At 41.3% G+C, this 26,281-nt stretch overlaps 1 pseudogene across 1 annotated transcript; it reads left to right on the forward strand.

Moving 5' to 3' along the window:
- The first annotated feature begins 15,352 nt into the window (after positions 1-15,352).
- Positions 15,353-19,273, forward strand: LOC147618017 (isocitrate dehydrogenase [NADP]-like; annotated as a pseudogene). The gene is made up of 15 exons (XR_015262291.1): positions 15,353-15,565; positions 15,679-15,722; positions 15,827-15,922; positions 16,185-16,222; positions 16,321-16,388; positions 16,478-16,531; positions 16,605-16,696; positions 17,050-17,141; positions 17,244-17,347; positions 17,662-17,730; positions 17,817-17,932; positions 18,017-18,051; positions 18,216-18,358; positions 18,454-18,564; positions 18,698-19,273. The product of XR_015262291.1 is annotated as an isocitrate dehydrogenase [NADP]-like (transcript).
- The last annotated feature ends 7,008 nt before the right edge of the window (positions 19,274-26,281 follow it).

Here is a 26,281-nt window from a genome sequence, read left to right on the forward strand (position 1 = left end):
TCCACGGCAAAGTCATTGTTTTTTGAAAAATCCTTACAAGCTTATCTAGCCACAATTTTTGGCCGCTATTTTTGTCAAGGGCTTTTTGACACTCTACATGTATGCTTCATTTTTGCTCTTTCAAAATCCTTCAACTCATTTTTGTAGTTCATGCGCTTATTTCTATATACTACATTTTCCTTTGTGAGTTCCTTGATGAATGAAATTATTCTTGAGTGAGTCTTTGCTCATCCAAAGTGGCTTGCAACTCATTGATTTTATCTTTTAACTTGGCATTTTGTTGTTTCTAATATTGTTGTTCTTGGTCGGTTGTTGGGGGTTCTTGGAGCTCCAAGTTAATTTGTGTTTGGATCTCAAACTCGGCTAGAAAATGCACTTCTGGGTTTGCAAAGCTTTCTTTAGAGTGCTCATTTCTTCTAAATCCTTATCCCAGGTATTCCCGATGCTGAGGGTTACTACCAGGGTAAAAAATAAGGGGCATATTTTATGTTCAAAGTAGAGATGAGTTGGCGAGTCTTTTTCCTACATGAAGTAGGAAGTATAGTAGACTTGGGCAAAATATTTTGAATTTCTTAGGGTATATGCTAACATTTACTGGCAAATTTTGGCCAAATTTCACCCAAAAAATGCATTTTGGGCTAATGTATTAATGAAAATATTTTTTTTTGCTCTAAAATAGCCCAGAACTTTTGGAAGAACCTTGAAAAATAGCTTTTGGGCTAAATTTTGCCCCTGATTTTTACCTTGGATACTGCCTGAGTGAGCTTGTTCTTGGCATCTAGTAGTAACATCATTATTGCTACATCATCATCGTTTTCTTGTTTCAATAGTTTTGTATCCTCATGCACCAGGTGCAGCTCAAAATGTGATGTAGATTTAGACATCTAAAGATAACATCTTTAGTAAAAAGTACACATGTAGTTAAAAAGAAGGGGTAGTGAAACCTAATTGTCAACATCTTTTCTCGGACACGATGTTGGAGATTAAAATTTTTTAATTTTGTCTGCAAACAACAACTTTCTTCTTTCATCATGCTTCACTTAAGCCACTTAGAGAATAGAACTATTGTGGAATGGGAATGTAGAGAGAGAGAGAGGGGGGAGACAAGGAGAGGGAAGGGACGGAGATATAAAATTGAAAAGAGATGATGCTTTTTTGTGTATAATGTGATAGATGTGAGACATTTCAGTTGTATATACTCTTATTTGCATTGTGTGTGTTCAAAGAGAGAGAGAGAGAGAGAGAGAGAGAGTGAGTGGAGAGTGACACACAAGCAAGAGAGAGTAGAGGGTTAAAGTAGGGAATCTTTGTGGAAACCACTCGCTAGAAGAACAGGTGTGCCATTGGAGCTACATGGTTTCCACGGATGCAGATTGGGCTGGAAGTATCACGGACAGGAGATCTACTAGCGGCTTTATGTTTTCACTTGGGAGTGCTGCTATCACTTGGAGCAGCAAGAAGCAGCCCACGGTTGCCTTGTCGAGTACAGAGGTTGAGTATAGGGGTGCTGCTGTAGCAGCATGTGAGGTAGCTTGGTTGCGGAAGCTACTCATGTAGTAGCATACAGTTGGCCAGGAACCGTGTTTCATGTGCAGACCAAGCACATAGAGGTCCACTACCATTTTGTTCGAGAGTAGGTCCTGGTTGGAGACATCGACTTGATTTACGTCAGCACAGAGGAGCAGGTTGCAGAGATATTCACCAAGGCCCTGGGAGCTAAGAATCTTTGTTGTTTTTGGACTATGCTTGGAGTCCTCGAGATACAGTCGAGCTTGAGGGGGAGTGTTGAGATGTCGAGCTCTCCATGAACTGGCACTCATGATGGGCCTCGGTGAACGATACGAACATTTACATCACCGACACGGTTGGATGCATCGTCACCCACATTCCTTTTGCAAAGGTGCTTGTAACCCACAAGCCAGTGCCGTCTTGTTCGTTGTTGCTCTGCTGCTAAAGGACTCCACCCTTGAACGAGGTCGGCGACTCATTGTGCTTGGCTAACCGATTAAGCTAAATGCTATGAAGTTGTAGGTGTGTGAGAAGATCTCTGCAACCTAATGCTAGCAGAGCATATAAGCTAGCAAGAGGAGTCAAGAATGTGTATAAGCTAGCAAGAGGAGAGTGAAGAATGTGTGCAAGCAAGAGAGGATGGACTTGATGGGGAAAAAAGTGACCTGTTTTCCAAGCTTTCCATAGCCAAGAAGATCTCTGCAACCTAATGCTAGCAGAGCATATAAGCTGGCAAGAGGAGTCAAGAATGTGTATAAGCTAGCAAGAGGAGAGTGAAGAATGTGTGCAAGCAAGAGAGGATGGTCCCTCTCTCTCTCTCTCTCTCTCTCTCTCTCTCTCACGCAAGCAATCAATATTCGCACACAAGGTGTACTCAAGGGGGAGGGTGAAGCATCAAGTAACTTGATATGTTTGGGATATAAGAGAGAGAGGGAGGGAGAGAGAGAGATATATATATATATAGGTTTGATGTTTGCTTTTGTATTTTGAAGCTACACTTTATTACTTGTCAAAAGCGTGCATTGAAGCGCCAATTAGACCTTCCAATAGGCGGGTGGGCCTTGTTGTATACATGGCACATAAGGCAATGATCCACAATACATTGCACATATGGATGCTCTTACACCTATCTATTGGCACAATACATTTAACTTCATAACACCTTAATAAAGGGGGGGCTTTTAATCCAAGCTATTGCCATGTAACATTGTGCCCTACTCCAACAACAACGGTAGACCCACCTCCTCAACCCCCTTCCTCTTTGCTCTACCTGTCGCCTCTTCAATGAAGAGAGAGAGAGAGAGCTAGTATTTTGCTCTTGCTACACCACCACTATAAGTAGGGCCCTCTGTCTCTTTCTCCCACAACACACACACACACACACACACAAGGAGAGAGTATGCACATATCATAGAGAGAGGGCATGCATATATCTTTCTCTTTCTCCCACAACACACACACACACACACACACACACACAGAGGGAGAGAGCATGCACATATCATAGAGAGAGAGAGAGAGAGAGAGAGAGAGAGAGAGAGTGCCCTACATGCAGGACTCGCATGATGGGCACCCTTGCTTACTTTTTGGCCTGCCCATGGCAAAGGCCTTAGCATTCACTTTAGGCTTTTTGGCTAGGGAGGATTTCGAGGCATCATAAAGAGAGGCCATCATTATGATTTCAATTTTTCTAGAAAGGAAATAAAAGAATTAAGAAAAGAGTCGAATGTAAGGTTTAGTGGTGGTAAAAAAGGAGCCATTATACAATTTAGGAATTCAAGAAAGGGAAGAAAAGAGTGAAATAATATTAAAAAATAAAAGCAAAAGATTTGAGAATTTAAGAAAAGAAAGATAAGAGTAAAATAAAAAAACTATAAAAAAAATCTCAAATCTTGAGAAAAGAGTTGAATTATTTCTTCAGGGCCTTCTCTTGTGTCTCATGTGACTCTGTCTCTCTTTATGTGACATCTCTCTCTCCCTCTCTCTCTACACACACAGTACCATATGCCAAGAGAGAAGGGAGAGCTTATTGTTGCAGGCTTGCACAAAGTGCAAGAAGACCACGAAGGGTGATGAGCAGAGGCCACTTTTGGGAGAAGGTGATGGCTACATGCCGTGGTTCTGAGAAGAGGGCACGGAACCAATATCATTTCCATTGAGAGAACCCTAAAGTTTCCATGGTTTCTCACTCTTTCTTTCCTCCCCAAGCTCTCTCTCTCTCTCTCTCTCTCTCTCTCTCTCTCTCTCTCTCTCTCTCTCTCTCTCTCTCTCTCTCTCTCTCCATGCATGTCCTCTATGTTAAGTGAGTTTCTTATGGCTCTTGGGCTCAAAAAAAATGACCAATAATGTTAATGCATCAATTTGGCATCATATCCAGTACTGTATAAGAGCTATGGTTCTTCACGCCTTTGTTGGAGTGCTAAGTAGCAAATCCTTACACCAAGGACATTGAGGATTTTCTCTTATAGGTATGCAGAGAAAACAGTGTGTACACTTTTTCAATCACATGAAGGGCCGTGGATTATTAAGGTGACAAGGAAAAATAAGCTTTGTCCGTTAACAAATGTATGGGCTTCTCTTCTCTTGATCCTACAACGTCTCGTGCCTCTTTGCATGTGGTGGTGGTGCATGCTAGGGTGAGTTGGTGGTGATTCTACAACTCGAGGTAGGCCTCCCAAACCATCTCCCTTTTCTTCTCTCTCTCTCTCTCTCTCTCTCTCTCTCTCTCTCTCTCTCTCTCTCACACACACACACACACACAAACACACGCATTTGCGAGCTCGTGATGCTTGAGTGTGGAGAAAAATGTTTCCTCTCGTGGGCCGCTTGCAAGGCTCTGAGCTAGCTGATTGTGACAGTGAGTTGCAGATGGGCGCTCACGCTTGTACTAATCAAGCTCAAGATGTTGTCGCATTATCGTGTCCAACTCACAATTTAGCTATTGAGGGCACCATGCACTATAACTTGACTCCCAGGGCTGCGGGTTGTGCCCAAGGGGTAGAGAGGAAGGCATAGGGTAGAGGCTCGAGGCTGCAAAGAAGAGAAATCCTAGGAAGAGAGAGAGAGAGAGAGAGAGACCTTTCCTAAACCCCTAAACATAAAAAGTGTGTGATATATGTGTGTGTGTGTGCGTGTGTGTGTGTGTGTGTGTGTGTGAAAAGACAATGAGAGAGAGAGAGAGAGAGAGAGAGAGAGAGAGAGAGAGGAGATTAATACTTTTATTGCAGATAAAGAGGATTGGGGGAGGAGAAAGTGGAAGGGTGTGTAGTGAAAACAAAAGCTATGTCCCTCTCATTCTCTCGACTGATTAGGAGCTGTCTTATAGCCAAATGCTTTTATAGTGAAGCTTGTTTATGCCCAAATTGTCAACAATCAAAGATCCCCTGGCCACAATAGACAAGGGTCTGTTTACATATTGCAATTGCCTTCATTTTTTGTACTCTATTGGAAATGTGTATTCATTAATGTAAGTAGTCATTGTGATATCATCGTGTTTATTTTAATTATTTCAATTGGCTACTATGAGAGCCTGTTGGAATTAGGGTTGCAGGAATGCACACAAGCTTGGAGAAGAAGAAGCTCAAGAGCACACAACACAGGAGTGTATTGATAGGTGTGCAAATACAAAGATAAGATTGCCCTAGAATGAGTGGGCATATATACAATGCACAGGGGAAAAAACCTCCTAGTGAGGGAAAAGTGCCCCGGCGGGTCCTAAGTGTGTTCACATACATCACTACCTATGTATATCAACAAATCCCCCTGGGAGTGATGATGTGAACAAGAGCTGAAACTCATGTATAAGGAAGTGCCCTATGTAGATCAATCCACAAAGGGAAGCAACCAAAGCTTTGCGAAAAGCTTCGAACTTCTCACAAAAGAAAGTGCCTTTGTGAAAAGATCGGCGAGGTTGTCCTGTGTTGGCACATAAGCCAAGCTGATCTCTCCTGCTGAGAGTCTCTCCTTGACATAGTGATAATGCACCTCAATGTGCTTTGTGCGAGCATGAAAAACTGGGTTCCTCGCAACTGCCAATGCGCTCTAACTGTCAGTGTAGATAGTGGTGGCAGAATCCTGTCCAACACTCAAATCAGCACATAAGTCGTTTGAGCCATACACACTCAACCGTAGTTGTGAAAGCTGTGCCCTGTACTCAGCTTCACAACTAGAAGTGGCCACAGTAGGCTGCTTCTTGCTCAACCAAGATATGCATGAGCTGCCGAGCATGAAGCAAAAACCACTAGTGGGGACACTCTTGTGTCATAGCAACCAGCCCAGTCTGAGTCTGAAAACGCATGTAAATCTGGTGGCAAATGATCCCCCCTTGGGATAAAACACCCAAGATGTATGGTGCCACTCAAGTAGGCAAAATATCCGTTTCCCTGCTTCCAATGTTTCCAATAGGCAAATCGCATAAAGACAATGTTCCATTCTTCATGATAGCATCATATTCATTTTGCATTACAGCCCCAACCAATTTTCTCAATTTTGTGCTTCATCAAATGACAGTGGCTCTTCTTCAGCACACAAACTAGACACAGCCAAAAGCATAGCAACCATGCTAAAAAACTTGAACGACTATGACTAGACATAGGTGCATCTAATTTACTATCATGCAAAGTCTGCACCAGCCACCTTGGCATATTTCTAGCCTGCTCATTTTCTGCCATGTCCTCATCAACTACAAGCTCTAAATCTGCATTAGAAATGGGCTGATCTGTGATGTCATTTGAAACCTGTATAGGCTGTACGTGTGCCTCATTAGGACTTACAGTTGATGTTCCACCTGTAAATAGAGGCAACAAAGTATCAAATACATCCCATGAGCTAATACCTGTCTCTTTGGTACATGATAACAAAGGCTGCACAGCATCTTCCACAAAAACAACATCCCCGACTAATCAAGATACGCTTTGATTGTTGCAGATGATATAACCTGTACCCCTTGCTCTCAGCACTGTAACCAACAAAGATACATTTGACAGCCTTGTCATCCAATTTGCGACGCTGTTGCATAGCCACTAGAGCATAGGCCAAACAACCAAATACGCACAAGTGACTAATCGATGGCTTCTTTCCATGCCAAGCCTCATATGGAGTGATAGACTGCAAAGCCTTAGTAGGACACCTGTTTAAAATATATGTTGCACACATAACAGCCTCAAGCCCAAAATGCATGCGGCAATTGTTGGCTTTTAAACATACATCGTGCCATTTCCATTAAAGACCTGTTCTTTCTCTCAGCACAACACCATTTTGCTGCGGAGTATATGGCACTGTAAACTGGTGTTTTATCCTGCGACCAACCAGAAATGCATTAAACTACTCTTTAGACATGACTCCCCCCTCGAATGGAGGGTGCCCACAGTACAACTAGATACATTTCAACCATTAGCACAAATTGTTTGAAGCACAAAACACTTCGGACTTTGCTTTCAATGGATATACCCATGCATGCCTGGAGTAATCGTCAATGAAAGTCACGAAGTACAAGTGTTTACCAAATGATGGAGTTTGCATAGGACCACATACATCGCTATGTACAAGTTCCAATCTGCGGGGCGGCGGCGCGAGTAGCCCGCACAGAACCATCCTTTGGAAACGAAGAACGTTGCATTTTGCCCAAAATACAGCCTTCACAAACATGTTTCAATGGTGCCTCGAGAGAGGGCAACGAAGCAACCATATCAAATTTCTGCAAACGCAGCAAACTAGCAAAATTCAGATGACCAAAACGAGCATGCCAAAGTTTTGCATCTGAAACTGCTTTCTCATTCACAGAAACTACATTTGCTGAATCTTCCACACTCGTGAGACTTTAGGGACCTGTACGCGCTTGTGAGAGCTCACCTCAATTGGAGAAACAAAGGTCGGAGAGTGCTGAGGCGGTGCTGCTTAAGGAGTAGATACCTGCTCTGATACCAATTGTTGGAATTAGGGTTGTAGGAATGCACACAAGCTTGGAGAAGAAGAAGCTCAAGAGCACACAACGCGGGAGTGTATCAACATAGAGTTATAAAAATGGTCACAAAGAATAAGCACATCGTTGCTCATGAGAATTTATGTAGCTGCACACTTCCATTTTTGAATGGCTAAAATATCTTCTCTAACCAACATGCGAAGAGGCCGATGTGGGTTGGTTAGAGAAGATAAAGCTTACTGATGACAACATGGTTGATGGCTTCTTTCCTAACATGATCTATTCTAAACTTATGAGGTTTTGTTTTTTTTTTTTGCATGTCTGTCGTTGCTAACTCTCAACTAGCATGTGGTCATATGTTTGCGTTGGATTGGGTTAAGAATATAAAGTTTTTCCATGTTGTGCTACTTGTCAGATAGGTCAATTTGGTCTCTTGGGATTGTTCCCATGACGTTAAAAGCTTCTCTCTCTCTCTCTCTCTCTCTCTCTCTCTCTCTCTCTCTCTTGCATACACTGTAGAACTTCGAGATTTTTTGCCTTGTTTAAAACACAATTTGAATCTTTTGAGATTCTTCCAAAAATATCTAAATTTGTTTCTAGTTTATTTTTAATTTTTAATTGAGGACTTTGAAGTTCAGTGCCCTATAAAACATTGTACACAATGCATGTATGGGTAAAGTCATAGGGAATATTGAGAAGGGCTCCTCTTCTCCTTTTTTATACTGCTTTCTGTATTTATCTTTTCAATGAAATTTTCTTTCTTTTGATGAAAAATAATAATCATAGGGAATATTTACATTATACAAAATGCATTGACTACTAGAAAATGAAGGTGGTACATATTGAGAATATATATATATATATATATATATATATATATATATATATATATGGACATCTTAGGCTACATTGTTATCCATCACTATTATACTCAAGTTGCAAATTGCATCGTATGAAATTCCACGAGGTGAGATTCCTAAAGCTTTCACACTTTATTTCTTTTCAATCTTGGTGAAATCCCACAAGGTGAGATTCTAAAAGCTTTGCGGAGTATTCTCTTAAGCTTTCACATTTCACTTCACACATTCAAGTGAGTGGAAAGGCTTGAGCCTTGACCTACCCCAACCTCCTCCAAACGAACCCCCAACCTCCCTCTATATTCTTGCCATACTAAAAATGAAAAGTTTGAGTGGAAAGGCTTGACAGTTGACCCACCCCAACCCCCCACTATATCCTTGCCACAACAAAAATGAAAAGTTTGATAAAACTTATAACAATCAAAGCATTCTTGTGGCTTGTCTAGAATCCAAGGGGCATATGCTTTTGTAAGTAGCTTTTGTATTTGATCCAAGGGGCATATGAAATTTTATAAGTAGCTTTTGTATTTGAAGATTTCTCATGGGCTTTCTGAGAGGCATATAAGGCAAAGCAGAGGCCAAGTTAAATATTGATGTAAGAACTTAATTCTTTGGGGGACATTTGAAAAAGAACACTAAGGCCTATGTCACACTAGGGTGCCCAAGCAGAGACCGTTAAGAAAAGAACCAATGAAAAGTTGTGCCTAGGCTTTCCTTTCCCAAGTTGGGGGTGGCTGAGTTGGCATGCCAACTCATGTGGGCCACCTTTTTGTGGAAGTTGGGTGACCTGTTTAGGTTACCCAAATTAAGAGAGTGAGCTTAATAACCAATCAATTTGGAGCTTCTTCTGGTGGCCTGGCAAAAAGGTTATGAAAAGCCAAAAGCCTTGGCGGGTGCCCTGTCGCCTCTTTGTCAAGGCACAGGGGGGTTTGCCATGTCACGACACCCTTGTGTGACAGGGGCCTAAAGATGGTTATACAATGATCTAATCTTTTTTCTCTCACCTATTTGCATGTTAACCAATTAAAAAATTGAATGACCTCCTTAAGGTAGAGAGAGAAATAGTCATGATAAAGAAATAGAGAGAAGTAATTGAGAAACCATACCACATTTGTTACCCATTGTCATCAAAATTTAATTTTGATGAATTTATTGCTTTAAAACGGCTTTTCTCTCTCTAGAATGGCCATTCTAGAGAGAGAAAATACAAGAAAGCAAATGTCAATGTTGCTGGGAGGTGCATTCTGGTAATATGAAATGTCGAGAAGAGAATGCAAACTCCAAAAGGGCAAAAGGAATTTAACCCGGACCTCTATGGGATTTCCTGGAGTCCAAATTGGGGTTAAATGATACATGAAAAGGCTGCAAAAAAGTGCATTTTGGCAAGGGAAGTACCAAGAAGAAAATGCAAGCTTTAAAAGTGAAAATGGAATTTAACCAGGACCTCTGCGGGTTTTTGCAGAGTCCAAAAGGTTTAAAAACGACCTCAAAACGGCTTAAAAATGACTTACGGAGTGGGAACGCGGGCTGGGACCATGGGCCAGGGGAGTGCAAAAGTGTGCCAGAAGGTGGGAAAAGGGGCTGGAGTGCCCCCCAAGGCACAAATCTAGGAGACACCATTTTCCACAAACTAGATCAGCCCAAGCCCCACCTTTTCTGCTAAAAATAGCGGCTCAGCTTGCTTTTTGGCAAAAAGAGAGCATGCAAAGGCTCTACCGCTCAAGTGGAGGCTCTGTTTGATGCATGGAGGGGCTCTATAAAATGCTCTCTTCAAGATTTACGCAGGACTACTCTCCATTCTTACTAGCTCCTAATTGCTTACGTACTTACACAAGGTAGCTCCTATAGCACTTAGGCTATGGAGGGCTCTATACATGACATACAAGCCATCTAGGCCTTCTCCTTTTTCTCCGTAGGAACTCTTGATTTATATAATCATTGAGGCCTTGAGAAGACGAAGCCGTTAGCGTTGGAAGAACCATGACAAGTTACCACGCTGACGGGTTATGGAGATCTTAGCCCACATAGTCCGCATGATGTACAAGACTCCTCATCTTATTGAGGTGATGTAAATTCTCTCTTACTTGAGAGCAAGATTAATGCAAAAGCCTTTTGAGGGGGGGTCGGCCTCATGATTTCTGGCCCCTAATGCTGTGTCTCTTTTATCTTTCCTGTTGACATGCATGCATGACTTAGTGTATGGAGCTGTCATCATAGATGAATTAGCTTGCAATTGTTTCATCTTATATTGCAACCGTTATAATAAAAGGAATCTAATTGCATCAAGAGTTAATTCATATGCTAATATTGGTTTCACCCATGTTCATAGCTAGGCAGACAGACAGACAGACTCTCTCTCTCTCTCTCTCTCTCTCTCTCTCTCTCTTTCTCTCTCTCTCTCTCTCTCTCTCCCTCTCTCTCTATTTGTGTGTGTATGTGTGTGTGTGTGTGTGTGTGTGGCGAATATGCATACTTATTCATATGGGGATGCAAGCAATTATACACAAAGCTTTTTCATATGCACACACACTTTCTACACAGACATACACACTTCCACGTCTATGTGTCTATGCATCTATATGTATACACAAACACAAATATATACATACATATATATGCATGCATAGATGAGAAATATCTATATAGGTACATATATACATGTATGCATTTATGTACTTTGTGTGCTCATTAACACCGACATTGTGCATGGATACAAAGAACACAAATATATACATACATATATATGCATGCATAGATGAGAAATATCTATATAGGTACACAAACACAAATATATACATACATATATATGCATGCATAGATGAGAAATATCTATATAGGTACATATATACATGTATGCATTTATGTACTTTGTGTGCTCATTAACACCGACATTGTGCATGGATACAAAGAACAATGCACACATGTACACATATAGCATGTATGTCTATGTATTTGTATATACTTGCTTACATACACACATATAGCATGCATGTCTATGTATTTGTATATACTTGCTTACATACACACATACACACATACATCTAACATATATGTGTATAAAAGTATATATAATATAATTATGTAGTTGTACATGTATGTATGCTCTTGTTTGTATTTGGTGCATGCGCATAGTTGTAAGTAACATGTGCGAGACACAAACATGCACATCTACACACCCAAACATATAATAAGTAAGTATTTAATCATATGTGTGTGTGCACGCTCATAATTATGTATTGGTGTGTGTGGGCACACCCACAAACACTCCAAATGCAAATATTCATTATCTGTACTTTTAGGGTTGTCAACAATGGAAACATAAATATGTAATGTATATATGTATGTGTGACACACACACACACACATTATGTTTCAATCATTTATATAATATATATATATATATATATATATATGACACAAAAAGACATAAATACATATAAAAAATAACCATCGAATTTTCTTGCTTGCAAAAAAATTCTAATTGCAAGTGTTCAAAATAAAACCAAAGAAGCTTTTCCTTTTCAATAATTAGTTGCACATCTCGAAAAAGCAAGAAAATTTGATGGTTGTTTTTCGAGTTTTATCTTTTATACTCGTGTTATAAGGTTTAGGAACCTTTTACTGCTATGGCAGTTGGTGAAAGGTGGACTCTCTCTCTCTCTCTCTCTCTCTCTCTCTCTCTCTCTCTCTCTCTCTCTCTCTCTCTCTCTCTCTCTCTCTCTCTCTCTCTCGGAGTTGTAGGGTATGGGGCAGTTGTCTTTCTCTCTAAGTCTCTTTCTGTCTCTCTTTCTCTCTTTCTCTCTAGTGCACATGTGCAGCACGACCCCTCTCTCTCTCTCTCTCTCTCATGGACCTGTAGGCTATTCTTTCCCCTCTCACTTTCCCTATGTCTCTCAGAGAGCTCCAATGTTTACTGCTAAGGAGCGTTCTCTTCACGCAAAGCAAGGTACACTCTCGTTACCCTCGTTACCCCTCTCACTACCTCGCACTCTCTCTCTAGTGGTGTATTGGTCTTTGAAGCGGCTAGGTGCGCCATGGGTAGAAGAGCTAAGCTCTTACAGCAAGCCAAAAAGCGATGGGTCCATGAAGCGAGTGGGTGCGCCATGGGCAAAAGAGCAAAGCTCTTGGGAGAGCAGGCCAGGAGGGAGGAGCATGAGAGAGAGGAGCTCGAATGTAAAGCCTCACACACACACACATGCACACATGCACACACACACACGCACACACGTAGCTGCCCATGCTTTTGTCCCCTATTCACACACACATCCACAACTTCCACCGTGTTCTCTCTTCCCCTCAAAGGGATCAAAGGAAGAGAAGAAGAGAAAAGGCTGCAACCTAGGCTACCTGCATGGCTTGAAATTGGGCATTTGCACTGCTTGGGAAGCTTCCACATCAGGCAATTGTGGAGCTACTGCATGGCATGCTCTGTCCTTACGCTTATGCTCTACACCCTTTCTTGTATCCTTGTTGCCATATGCTACCAAGCTCATTCTTCATTGCTTATGCATTGTAGATCTGCATGCAAATGTGGGCAACCTTTCCCAATTTGGGTCACCTCTTTCTCTTATGTTTGGTCTCTGGAAATATGGTGTTGTGGCCTAATTAAAAAGGAAGCCAACAGCCCCTACAGTATAGAGCTCTATAGAGCTCCATCTGCTCCACCCTTTGTAGCCGCTCCCCATGCGCACCCAGTGCAGCCGCATTGACAATCGCATGTAGAATAGACTCCATATGGAGTGCAGGAGCAAACATCTCCATATGCAGGGCAAGGGCCTTTGTATGGAGAGCAAATGCAATAGAGAGAAATAGAGTAGAGAGAGGTAATTATGGGGAAGAGCAGACCTTTAAGTGAGGTTAAAGCATTTTTCTAAAAGTTAGTGTCTTTGAGATGTGTGAGAGTCTTAATTTCTTTAAAATACTAATTTTTTCTTTGCACTAATAGTTTGGAGCTACTACCACATTAGAGATGTATTCTAGGCCATTGGGTTAACTTGTAAAATCACTTTATCCTCTTATTTTGAAATTTGCGTTGATTTTTATACAATTAAAAACTAAAAATAGGCTAAATTACTATTGTACACATAGTATAAGGTGCCCTAAAAATCTACATGGAATCATTGCTACCTATAGAACACGTGTACAATATATAATGGGGTTTTGAATATGGTGCATATGTCAAAAAAAATAATTATAGATCAATTTTCCCCTTACTATGGCAGCATTGCCAAATTTCACTTTTGCAATAGGTTACATGAATATTACACTTTTGAAAGAGTTAAATTTGAATTTAATGGGTGTTCTTTAAAATCAAGGCTTTATAGCTACTTAAAATGTGAATTTGATCAAAATTTATATCCATTTTATATAAACACTGAGAAAACAATGTGAAATTTCGCTAATAATTGGACTTTAAAATTTTTGATAAATCTTCAAATTGAACTTATATTTTACAACCCTAAAAATCCTCAAGTTTTTTTTGGCTCATAAGGCAAAATTTTTTTTTTGATAGTAAGGCAGCATAGTTTTGTATTAAGAGAGAGAGAAAACATTACAAAAGCCACCAACCCAAAAATTCTCAAGTTTTTTTGGCTCATAAGCTAACTATATTATATTGATATCAAGATTCCTAAAATATTTTGTTAATGTCTTCAAATCAAACAAGTTGGTGAGTTAAGGGGACATAAAAGGACACTTAAGTGTCCTTTTACCAAACTAGTGTTAAAAAGAAAACTAATTGCTAGTTGGGTTTCTTATTTCTCCACTTCTTTCTCAATTAACTTTATCCACTTCATCATCCTACTTCTTTCTCAATTGTATTTGACTTTATCCATCCTTAAAAGTCTCTCTCTCTCTCTAAGGTTGGTGTCACACTGGGACGTTGGCATAATTGGAAATCCTAGCTGGACCAATAAAAAATGGCACCCATCCCACAAGTTGTCACACTAGGACAATGCCCATGTCTCATAGTGCTAAGTTGGACATCTAGCTAAGGGCCAACTTTGGTGCAAAGTGTGCCAACGCTAGCCATCTTTTGGGCACGAATTTTGATTGGAGGAGCAGGCGGGTTCTGCAGCTTTTCGTTAGAAAAGAGCTTCTCTCAGCTCGGCCCAATGTGACACCTATGTTGCCGGCCCACGTTTCTCACACTGGGACGTGGTGCCCATGAGCTGCCACCCAGCATGGCTGCCTGTCCCAGTGTGACATGGGCCTAAGTGACCTTTAGAGGTGAGCGCATGGGCTAAGATTTGAGTGCAAGCTAAGATTTGGGTTGCACTCAAGGGGAGTGGGAGTAAACATCACTAGCATGGAGCCTCCCTAAGGTGAGGGGGGATTACTCGAGAACATGAGTGAATATTGCTACTTCGGCTATGCCCTATCGGCAAATGAAGGTATCGGCATCAAAGTAGGAGGGCTAATAGAATTTTATATTGTTTTCACGTTTCAACATTTTTTATTCTCATGAAGCAAATCTTTGGATCTCCACTTGTCGACAATCGATTACCTACCTGTCGGTTTCTTAGGATGTGTTCACGCGTTGGGCGACTCGTGATGGCTAGTGTGTAGGGCATTGGTGGTCGCAATGCGTTCACACGTATAGGTTTCCATTGGTGTGTGTGTCTCTATTTCCGTCGGATAGATCATTGTGGTGTCTTAGGATTGTGCTCTATTTCTGTCGGATATCATTGTGGTATTTCCGTTGGAGTATTGGTGTGCGTCTCTCTATTTCGGTCGGCAGATCATTGTGGTCTCTTAGTTGCGGGACTGGCCACTTGCCAATTGCATAAAACAAGACCGTCAGAGGCAAATGGGGGCACTGCCTTCTTGAGAGAGAGAAAGAGAGGTTGCCTAAAAATAGTATAGAGAGAGAGAGAGAGAAGAAGAAGAAGAGAAGAGATCTTTTTAACGTCGTAGGAGACTATCCCAAGAGACCAAATTGATCTATCCGCGATAAGAGAGAAAAGCCTACTTTTTTTCCTAAAAAAGCTCTCTATTCGCCAAAAATATATAACTTTTTCATATGCGCAGCCTCCACCCTAAAGACGCTGTCTTAGAAGGCCCCTTGCATTAATAACTACAACATGAGTGGGATTGTGCTCTAAAATGTGGTCACGTCTTGAGAGCAATCGAAGAGCGAGACACGTGGAAGAAGCTAATGTGGAGCGGCATTTCCGGATTTTGACAAAGTTCAAATTTAGAGGAGGCACTCGACAGAAGAGAACCCTAATCTCCATCGCAGCTGAGTTCCATCGCCATGGCTGCCTTCAACAAGATCAAGGTCCAGTTTTAAATTTGCATTTTTGTTCTTGTTTTGAAATGTGATGTCTTTTGCAGTTGCTGTCTTTAAACTCAATGCTCTAATCTTTTCTTGCTGTTTTGTACTGGATACAGGTGATGAAATGACCAGGGTGATCTGGAAAATGATCAAGGACAAGGTATGGATAGCCTTTTGCTCGACGTTAGAATTGTAAACAGTTAAATAATGCCAATCGATTGGTTTGAAGGGTTTTCGATCCTGATTCTGGGTGGGTCTGTGCAGCTTATTCTACCATTCCTCGATTTGGACATAAAATATTTTGATTTGGGATGCCACTGATGATCATGTGACAGTAGAGTCAGCTTTGGCCACAAAAAAGTAATCACTGGACTTTCCCGTGTTTTCATGTTTGACGTTGTTTCAAGCTGTTTTTGTGCAAGCCCGGAAAAGCCTGCAGCAGATGCATGCATGTTTAGAGTGGGAATGCACCCTGTTTACGGTTTGTCAAGGGAGCACTGCTTTAGTTAGTCCTTCGGATGCATTCATCAGACCCATATATCAGCACAATGCTGTTTTCTGATTTCTTATCTGGTGACAAGAGTTGATTGCAAGCTAAACTTTTCACTCTCTCAAACTCCAGGTACAATGTTGCTATCAAATGTGCAACTATTACTCCTGGTGCGTCAAAACATTGAAAGACTGTCAAATGTATTATCTTCAAATATGTGTTTTTGCATGCATGCCTTGACAGCAAGAGCACCGTTTTGTCATTTCAGATGAAGCAAGAGTAAAGGAATTTGGACTTAAGCTCATGTGGAAAAGCCCAAATGAAACATTTTGAATGGTGAGCATAGGAATTGTTTTTGTTCTCCTGTATGCCAGTGTGGTGACATTAATTAAGAGGTGCTTAATAATGTTTACCTCTTCTTGTAGGCACTGTGTTCCGTGAGCCTATCGTTTGCAAAAACATTCCAAGACTGGTTCCAGGTGAGGAAAGCTTAGAACTGCTCTGTGGGTGTTATTACTCGGTTACTTAAAATCAGTAGTCCATTATCTACAGGCTGGACCAAGCCCAAAGGCATGCTTTTGGTGATTAATACAGAGCCACTGACACAGTTATTAAAGGGCCTGGGAAGCTGAAGCTAGTTTTTGGTGAGTTGGTTGAGAATGCAGTTTACCCTATTACCTTGATAAGTGTGTGTGCGTGTGTGAGAGCATATCTTGATACAGAGTTCTACACCCACTATTGGCCACCACTGATGAAGTTATTGGGGATGTCGTAGTATCTAGTCCATACTATGCATAATGAAGTTGATGGCTATATAGTCTTGTGGTTGACTACCATGAGCATATAACATGCATGTTGCTAAAAGGTGAATTCGGCCATGTTCCTGGATTCATCTTGGTATATATATATAAGAAAGCCAAGGTGTTTTTGGAATCCATATCTGTGAGTGAGCTAGTGAGTTAGGGCCTCCTTATTGACAAGTTACCTGGCTTCGCAGTTCCTTCACAAGGAGGCGAAACTGAAGAGATGGAGGTGTTTGATTTTCAAGGAGCTGGTGGTGTAGCTTTGAGCATGTATAACACTGATGAGGTATTTCATTTTTATATGGTTGCTTTGAAGCTCTGTGTGTGGCAGATATCGCCTCAATCAATGACTGAGTTGAACCGGAGTACTTTCTTTTTGTTTTTGAAGTCAATTTGCAGTTTTGCGGAAGTCTCTATGGCGATGGCTTTAGAGAAGAAATGGCCTCTTTATTTGAGCACAAAGAATACAATCCTGAAGAAGTATGATGGGAGGTAATGCTCTGTCTCATCATCTACTCGAGAGTTTGATCTTCTACTTTTCTCTATCACAAGAAGTTTTGGGCATTCTCCCTTGCGGGAAAGAGGCCACCTTTCCTTTATGTTCCCCTATAGTGTTCAACATCATGAGCTTCTGCAGGTGAGGCTCCGCATATCTCGCTAGGTGCGGTGGGGGCGCCCCCCCCCCACTGGGAAACGGGGAACTTGTCTAAAACTTCTTGTGTATTACATTGTAAGCAAACGGAGTCTTGCAACATGTATCTTGATCAATTTATTCTTATGTTATTCTACAACTAACCATTTCACAGGTTCAAAGACATCTTCCAGGAAGTGTATGAAGCTGGCTGGAAGTCCAAATACGAGGAAGCTGGTATTTGGTGAGTACTCAAAAACTGCCAGGGCCTTTACATTAATTCTCTTACATGTGATGTCGGGTGTCTAACTAATCTTTGTACCCTTGCAGGTATGAGCATAGGCTTATTGACGATATGGTTGCATATGCCATGAAAAGTGAAGGTGGATATGTGTGGGCTTGCAAAAATTATGATGGTGATGTGCAGAGTGATTTTCTGGCTCAAGGTGAAGCTTGGTGTTTCAGTGCTGTGGTTGGGTCTTCATATCCTGTTTTAGCGTGTTGCTGAAAGTGTGTCGTTGTGACAATAGGTTTCGGATCACTTGGACTTATGACATCAGTACTAGTAAGCCTCTTCATTTTTCAAGGGATATGTGTGTAACCCTTGCAAGCTAAGCCTGGACTGCTCTCTTGTCCCATGCGTTGACTGCTCTCATCTTATGCTTTGTGTTACCCTCTATTCGGTTGGTCTATGTACTTTTGCATTAAGTGGGTTTTGAATTTGTGTAGGTGGCTCCTGATGGCAAGACAATTGAGGCAGAGGCTGCACACAGGACAGTAACACGACATTACAGGGTTCACCAAAAGGGTGGGGAAACAAGCACCAACAGTATTGCTTCTATTTCTGCCTGATCTCGGGGTCTTGCTCACAGGTAGGTGATCGACTCTCCGCTAGGATTTACCTGATTAATGTGTTTCTTGAAAGAGTATCCACGTATGCTTATATTATGTTTACTTCATGTTGTAGGGCACAGGCAGAGCTGAAGGACTTTTGTGAGAAGCTAGAAGCTGCGTGTATTGAGACGGTGGAAGCTGGAAAAATGACCAAGGATTTGGCTCTTCTGATTCATGGCTCGAGGTAAGGGTCTAAACCAACTAATCCTCTACATGGAGGGAGGGGTTCTCTTTCTATTTGCCCATACTCATATCACGAAAATGTCCAGTCTTGTGCATTTCTCTATGCCTACGCTTACCTGCTTTGGTTATGCCAGGGTGTCTAGGGACCAGTATTTGAACACAGAAGAGTTTATTGATGCTGTTGCTAAAGATTTGGCTCGAAAGCTGTCTGCATAAGAAAGGTTTTCACGAGTTCCTTCGCCTGTGGTTATTGTGAAATTGCAAACGATGAATGTGTTATTTTGGGATGTATATAGCTGTTTATGAGATGAGATTCGTGTATCATGGGTATCCGTTTGTGATGTGTCTTCAATGTAGGGAAAGAGGACCTTTTTCCTTTATGTTTCCCTACATTGTTCAACATCATGAGCCTCTGCAGATGAGGCTCTGCAGACGAAGAGGTCTGTTTGACATTTTATTGTCCTTGGAAGATCCCCGAGTAAGAACTCCAATAAAATGGTCCTTTTTGGAGTCAGCGGATTTATTGCGAGTGCAGATTAGCTGTGCTGGTGACACTTACCACAGCTTTTGATTTGAATATAGCATTGCATCTTTCATGCACCTCTTGTTTTTTACAGTACCAAACTTTCGTGTTGTTATGTTGGCTTACCACATCAGAATTCTAGACACACACATTCAAACCATTTTTAAGCAGCCTTTTTTGTTTTTGAATTTTGTGAATGTGTACTCGTAGTGTTTATATACATGTGTGTGCGCGTGCACGCTCGCATGTGGAATCTGCACACACTCGCATGCCACAATCTTAAGCAAGCAGTGGAATCTGGTTTCCCCCCCCCCCCCCTTTTGGTCTGAAAGGTTAGCCAAGTGTAAACATGTTTGTGGTGAAAGCCTCATCATACAAAAGATTTTAGAAAAATTTTGCCGACGTATTTGTTCATGTAATTTATCAATGCACTCACAGTGGTAAATTTTCTCTTTGCATATGATCCAAATTGAAGTATTTACTTGAAGGTTTATATAGCATCTCAGATCTGGTTTGTCTTCAGTGCTCTCAGAAACATTCGCACCAATTCGGTCTTTTGTTTTCACCTTCACTCACCCCCAGTCTTAATGCATGTACACCTAATTTTGGGTTGCTTTGACAATCCTCTATCGCACATTCAAAATCTCATCTATTTGAAGCGTTTGACGAGTGAAAAGGAAGTGTGTTGTGTGGTCCCCTTATGGCATTTATTATACATTGCCAATAGGATTTCACCTGCAGATCCAGTTTTGTTTCGAGACATGTTCCAAAGTAGTGAGTGTGTTATGTTTCCCAACAAACATGATGGTAGACTGCTGCAATTTGTAAGTTTAAGTTGGAATTTGTTGGTTTTCTTGATCTGAAAAGCATTAAGTAAATTGATGATCAAATGTGTCCATTGTACTAAATTTTTTGTAATTGCGGTATGTTGTGGTTTGCCTTTGACATGCCTTTTAATTGCTTCAAGTTCTATCTAAAATGAAAAAGAGCAACTCTTTCAAGGGTAAATAATGACACATTGGTCCTCTGGTCGAAGGCCATTGCGCACTGGAGTAGAAAGTTGGTAATTTGTATCACCATTTTTTCTTTTTGTGAATCTTTAAGCTCTGTCACATGCATTCCAGAGCTATTCTTGTACTAATGCACATAGATATTTAGCATTGTGGCCACTTGTCTACCCTTGGGTGGGTAATGGGTGGCGTCAAAGCTTGGTCCCGTTGGTATTAGCTCTTTTGTGAGAGTTGCAAGCCTCAAGGAGATGTGAGAGAGAGAAGTTATCCATGACTAATATTATACGTTAATCCTGATGGCCTATAATACATCCCCCATGTAGTAGTTACCAACATAAAATTTATGTTTTATTTTAGTTTTTTTCTTTTTTTGGCGTTCCATCTGATTCTCAATAGATAATAAAGGCACCAAGGTCTACTTTACAATAATATCACCATCTTGTATTTATATTTTAGTCAAGTAGTGTGCGAAAAGCCTATAACAAAGAATTAATTGGAAAGATGTCACGTGATATGGACATACAAAACCTTCTTCAATTTTACCTAAAAGGGACACTTATATCTCATACTACTAGAGTTGACTAGCTACTTTACAATAATATCACCATCTTGTATTTACATTTTAGTCAAGTAGTGTGCGAAAAGCCTATAGCAAGAATTAATTGGAACGATGTCACGTGATATGGACATACAAAACCTTCTTTAATTTTACCTAAAAGGGACACTAGTGTGGAGGGAATTGGCACTATCCAGAAGAGAGAGAGAGAGAGAGAGAGAGAGAGAGAGAGAGAGAGGGTTAAATAATGAAAAGCAAAGTTTAGAACAATGAGGCTTTAAAAAAAGTGTATCTCTTGTTGTTGTTGAAAATGGTGAATATAAAAAATTAAAACAACAAACAACAGAAAGAAAGTTAAAATATAAAGTAAGCTTGATGTAAGCACTTAATCTAAAATAATAGTATGGTGGGAGTTGGAACTTGGCACTACCTCCCTTGATTTATAAACATAAAGAAAAGTGCCCTTTTTTCCCGTTTCATAAAAGTACTTCCAGACTTCCACCAGTGTTGAAGGAATGTTGGAAGTGTCATTGTTCATAGAGTACTTGGGTAAAAGATACTTTGCACCAATTTGTTGTCAATTGCTTCTACATTGCTCAAATCTTTTGCTAATGAACATCATGTTATAAGCCAAATTAGAATATTGAGTTATTATATGATTAAAAAAAAACACACGTCTAAATACACACACACACACTCTCTCTCTAACATAGACTTTGGCAACTTTGCTTGGATGCATACCTCATGCTATCCAAGTTCAAAATATCTTTGGAGCTCGATCATTATTGACATATTTGACTACAAGACATAATAATTTGACCCTCCTATACACACTAAAACTTAATTTGACCACCCTCGTAATAATTAAAGCCACTGATGTGGCTTTAATTATTAGGGGAGTTCTACCTTAGAAGGCTCCCTCCTACCATGTGGCTCTTGTCTCTCCTCCTGTCTCTCCTTTGCTCCTGAGAAAGGAGAGGCTCTGAAGCGCTCCTTTCAGAGATAGAGACAGAGAGAGAGATAGAGAGAGAGAGAGGGAGGGAGGGGGTAGAGAGAGAGAGAGGACGAACAGAGGAAGCGATGGCAAAGAGACAGTCTTCAACAGAGAGAGAACCTCACTGCGATTGAACAAGGGAGAGAGGGAGAGAGAGAGAGAGAGAGAGAGAGAGAGAGAAAAGTTCTCAAAGAGCTTGCATCACGAGAGAGAGAGAGAGAGAGAGAGAGAGAGAGAGAGAGAGAGAGAGAGAGAGAGAGAGAGGACGTGGTTGGAGAGGCGCGGTACCCTGAGGGGGGGGGAGAGAGAGAGAGAGAGAGAGAGAGAGAGGACGTGGTTGGAGAGGCGCGGTACCCTGAGGGGAGAGAGAGAGAGAGAGAGAGAGAGAGAGAGAGAGAGAGAGTATAGAAGGTGGGCACATGTCCATTCCATTTTAGAAAGGTGGGCATCTCATGCCCTTTAAAAAAAAACAAACCTTTCACAAAACAAAACCTTTCATTTCTTCTCCAAAACTATTTAATTCAACACTAAAACAAGATTTGGGTGCCCTATTGCTTGGATTAGTTTCATGTTTAGGTGCAATGCAAGAGATGAAGCTCTATGAGGGAAGCCTCATTGTGCTTTTGCAAAAACACTACATTTGGCATACAAATCTAGATAGTTGCAAGAGCATTTCATACATAAATTTGTTGCACCACTAGAGCAAAACTCTCTCTCTCTCTCTCACACACACACACACACACACATACACACACACACACGCACGCACGCACACACACACATACATGTCCACATGTAGATACCAAATTAACAAATAGGTGTTGTGTGTTCGATATATAGTTTTTATACTAGGCATTCGATTATGCTTGATGCACATTTGGTACATAACAATCTTCGACTATTTATTTGATTGAAAGGAGTCAATGCTCACCATCTTGGAACAATTTGGACCTGTCGAAAAGCCAAGATACTAAATTTTACTCTCTCTAGCTCTCTAAAACTTCCATGCTTTAATTTCTCTTTTCTCGTTTCTCAACATTATTGGGTAATTTAAAGGTGAGAAAATAGTTGAAAACTACACCCCCCCTCTTTTCTCTCTTTCTCAAAATTTTTAGCGGTCTATAAAGGATTCTTCTTCTTCTCTCCCCCCTCTCTCTCTCATCCTTTTTTACACCAGGATGGTAGAAGATTTACATCAAAAGCATCGGCCCCGGGTTTTGCTTCAACCTTGCTTGGAAATGCTAACGTAAGATTATGGTTAATGAGAATCTTACCAAACCTTTCACCCTTGATCCACCTCCCCCTCTCTTTCCATTCTTATGAAGGGCTCTAGAGAAAAGATAATGGATAAAAATTATGGGATGACCTAAAAATATTGATTAAGAAAAAAAAAGTCAAGGCAGAGAGATTATATTAATAATAGAGAAAAGAGAGAGATGTGGGGGCTTTTTACAAGGAAGCCTAACCTGTACACATCAAAGAGAAGACCGGAGCCACTAGCAAAAAAAGGTCCAGATCCACTAGTCCGGAGACCCAAAACAGACCGGAGACCCAAAACAGGAGCAAAAAAGGGTCTGGAGCCACTTGCAACCTAGAATCCACGCCCAAAGGTGGACAAAATCTCCTAACAAAGTTGACTATCATATCTAAAGGATGTTCCTGAGCCTAGCCACTTGGAAGATCTGTGCAGACACCTCCGCATTATTGTTGAGGCAGTCTTCATAGGTCTTGATCTCTTCCTTATACAACTTGTAGTCGGTTATCCTTGCTTCTGATATCATCTTGAGGAGTTGGAGCATTGATTCACACAAAGCTTTCCCAACAGCCAGTCTATCTCTGGAGGCCTGAGCTTGAGCCTGGATTTTTCTTTTTTCCTCTAGGTTAGAGCACATGTTCTATTTGACCTAAACACATAAGAGTTTCTTTGGAGCCAAATGCACCAAAGAAGCTCACACCTAATACTACCCCACATTCTCTGAGAACATCCTAAACACATAAGAGTTTCTTTGGAGCCAAATGCACCAAAGAAGCTCACACCTAATACTACCCCACATTCTCTGAGAACATCCTAAACACATAAGAGTTTCTTTGGAGCCAAATGCACCAAAGAAGCTCACACCTAATACTACCCCACATTCTCTGAGAACATCCTACATAATCTCCCAGCAGGACTTGTTGCCAAGTGAGAGGCCCTTTTTTCAAGGGGGATAGGCAAAGTTCAACTAGCTGAATGAGGGGTTTGGAGAGGGGCACTCAAAAAAGAGATGAATAATGCTTTCCTCTACTCTATGGCATTTGGGGCACCATCCATTGTTCACTCCTATTTTTTTGGTTCTCTTGTTTGCCCAGACGACATGATGAAGAATCATCCATAGTAGAAAGGACTTTTTGGGTTCAATGTGGGCACCCCAGCAAGCTTGAAATTGGGCATGCCATTTCTTCGTGTCCCAGAGAAAGTGCCATTTATCATTGAGTTTGACATTAATGGGGGGTTTGAAGCAGGATCTAGGGATTGGCAAAAGGTTGGACGCATCTTTCCACGTGAAGGATCTGTGATGCACCTGATAATTAGGTAGCATGAGTCTAGTTTTTTCAGGAGACCAGAGGGAGATCCTTTGGTATAATAGTGCTGCTACTGAGTTAGACAGACCCAATCTGTCTTTTAACTCCTTCGAGGTATACCGTCTATGCTCCTGTCCATGCCAGGATTTGAAGATTTTTATTTAGAGTTGTGTTTCCCTCCAGAGCATTCCATGCCTTCCACAGACTTTTCACCAGTGGGCTACCAGAAGCTTTGATGGGGTATTTGCTGAAGAACACGGTGATTCTTGGGATGTCTTTTAGATACTTCACTTCCATGACAGAGTATTTGTTTGCAGCAAAAATCCCCACTCTTCCCTAGGGGACTCCCAACTTTTGAGAATCCATTTGGAGGCCATTCTGTTTTCCATGAAGAACACGGTGATTCTTGGGATGTCTTTCAGATACTTCACTTCCATGATGAGAGAGTATTTGTTTGCAGCAAAAGTGCCCACTCTTCCCTAGGGGACTCCCAACTTTTGAGAATCCATTTGGAGGGCCATTCTGTTTTCCAGATCCACAATGTTAGCCACTCCGAGTCCTCCATGTTCTTTCCTTAATATGCATATATCCCATTTAATTAACCTTGGGGATCTTGTACTTGAAAGGGTCCCCAGCCCAGAGAAAGTTTATACAAAGCGTGTTCATATCCTTAAGGGCTTTATCCAGAGGTCTCTAGCACGAAAGAAAGAAGGTTGTTGCTGGGATCAAAAAGTGGTTTAGCACCATGATTCTTCCTACGAATGATAGTTGGCAATCCCTCCATCTGTCAAATTTGGCCTTCAGTCTGTTTTGAATCCAACATCATCTCTGTTTGAACGGATGCCTTAGCAGCCTGAATATAGATCCATTAGGGATCACTTTGCAGCCCTAATCCAAAATCCAATGCCGAGGGCGAGGGGCAGGGGTTGATTGAAGTCTTAATCCCTGTTTTGTCATGATTGAAGACAAATTAATGGATCAAAGGCAATCAAAGGCAAACTAAGAGGGAAACCCAAATGTGTCTTCAACAAATGGGCTCATACACAATGATGAGGAGTCCATTAAACACTTTTGGCAATGCTGGAGGTTTTCTCCATAGCATTAAATATCAAATTTTAATTATATTGCTCATAATGTATAATTTAAACTTAGGGCCTTACACATTGCAGTAACGCCTGCTATTTGAGTTTTTTGTCACCAATCATTTTTTGCCAGGGTGATGATAACACACTGCCAAAACTTCACACATATGGCGTCCGCCTGGCAACCTAGTCAGTGCCAAATCTTGGAGGGTTTTGGACGGCATGTACTATGTTCATACATATACATGCATACACACGTGTGTGTTTGTGTGCCCATTCACTGTAACTCCTGTTGAGATATCAAGCTCAACCCATGGTCCACCTGGCTGATTCCCCACCCACATTCATCAGTGACACGTGGTAGTGGATACGAGGATCTTTGCCAATGATACTACAACTAGACTTCACCGACGGGTCTACCTTACTGAGAGTGATGGCACACTTATCTTGCTAGCTCACTCACTAGCGGTTTCACATTGACCGTTGTACATACCACTACATATGCTGTTGTCTCTGTATGTTTGTAGATTTCTTATCTATCATGGTGGTGATGTGAAGAAGAAGAAGATTTCAGTCTCCTTCCTTGTGTACTCTATTCTAGGGTTTTGTGTGTGTGTGTGCTTGCAAGAGCTCAAGCTCTCTCCTTCTCGATCTCTTTTCATGGTATCAGAGCCTGGTGTGGCTAAGGAGCTGTGAGTAGCAAGCAGGAGCAGTGGAAGAAGCAGTCTAGGGCAAGAGCTTCATCATCTTTTCCCCCTTGTGCCCTACTACACCATAGGTGGTGGTCATCCCAGGAGGCGCCGGCAAGAAGCTCGGATTGAGGAGCTTCCTTCACAAGCATGTGCGACTTGGTGTTGTGCTCAGACCTTTAGGTCTTGGTGTTGTGCTCAGACCTTTAGGTCTAAAATTTTGCGGGCATTTTTGTATTTCGGGCACGTTTGGACCTCCGTTTTTGCGTTGGAGTGCGTTCGCGTGCTCTCGAGTTTGTTTC

This window comes from Cibotium barometz, chromosome 36, assembly GCF_041138505.1.
Source record: "Cibotium barometz isolate CiBa-2024 chromosome 36, ASM4113850v1, whole genome shotgun sequence".
NCBI classification, from domain to species: Eukaryota; Viridiplantae; Streptophyta; class Polypodiopsida; order Cyatheales; family Cibotiaceae; genus Cibotium; species Cibotium barometz.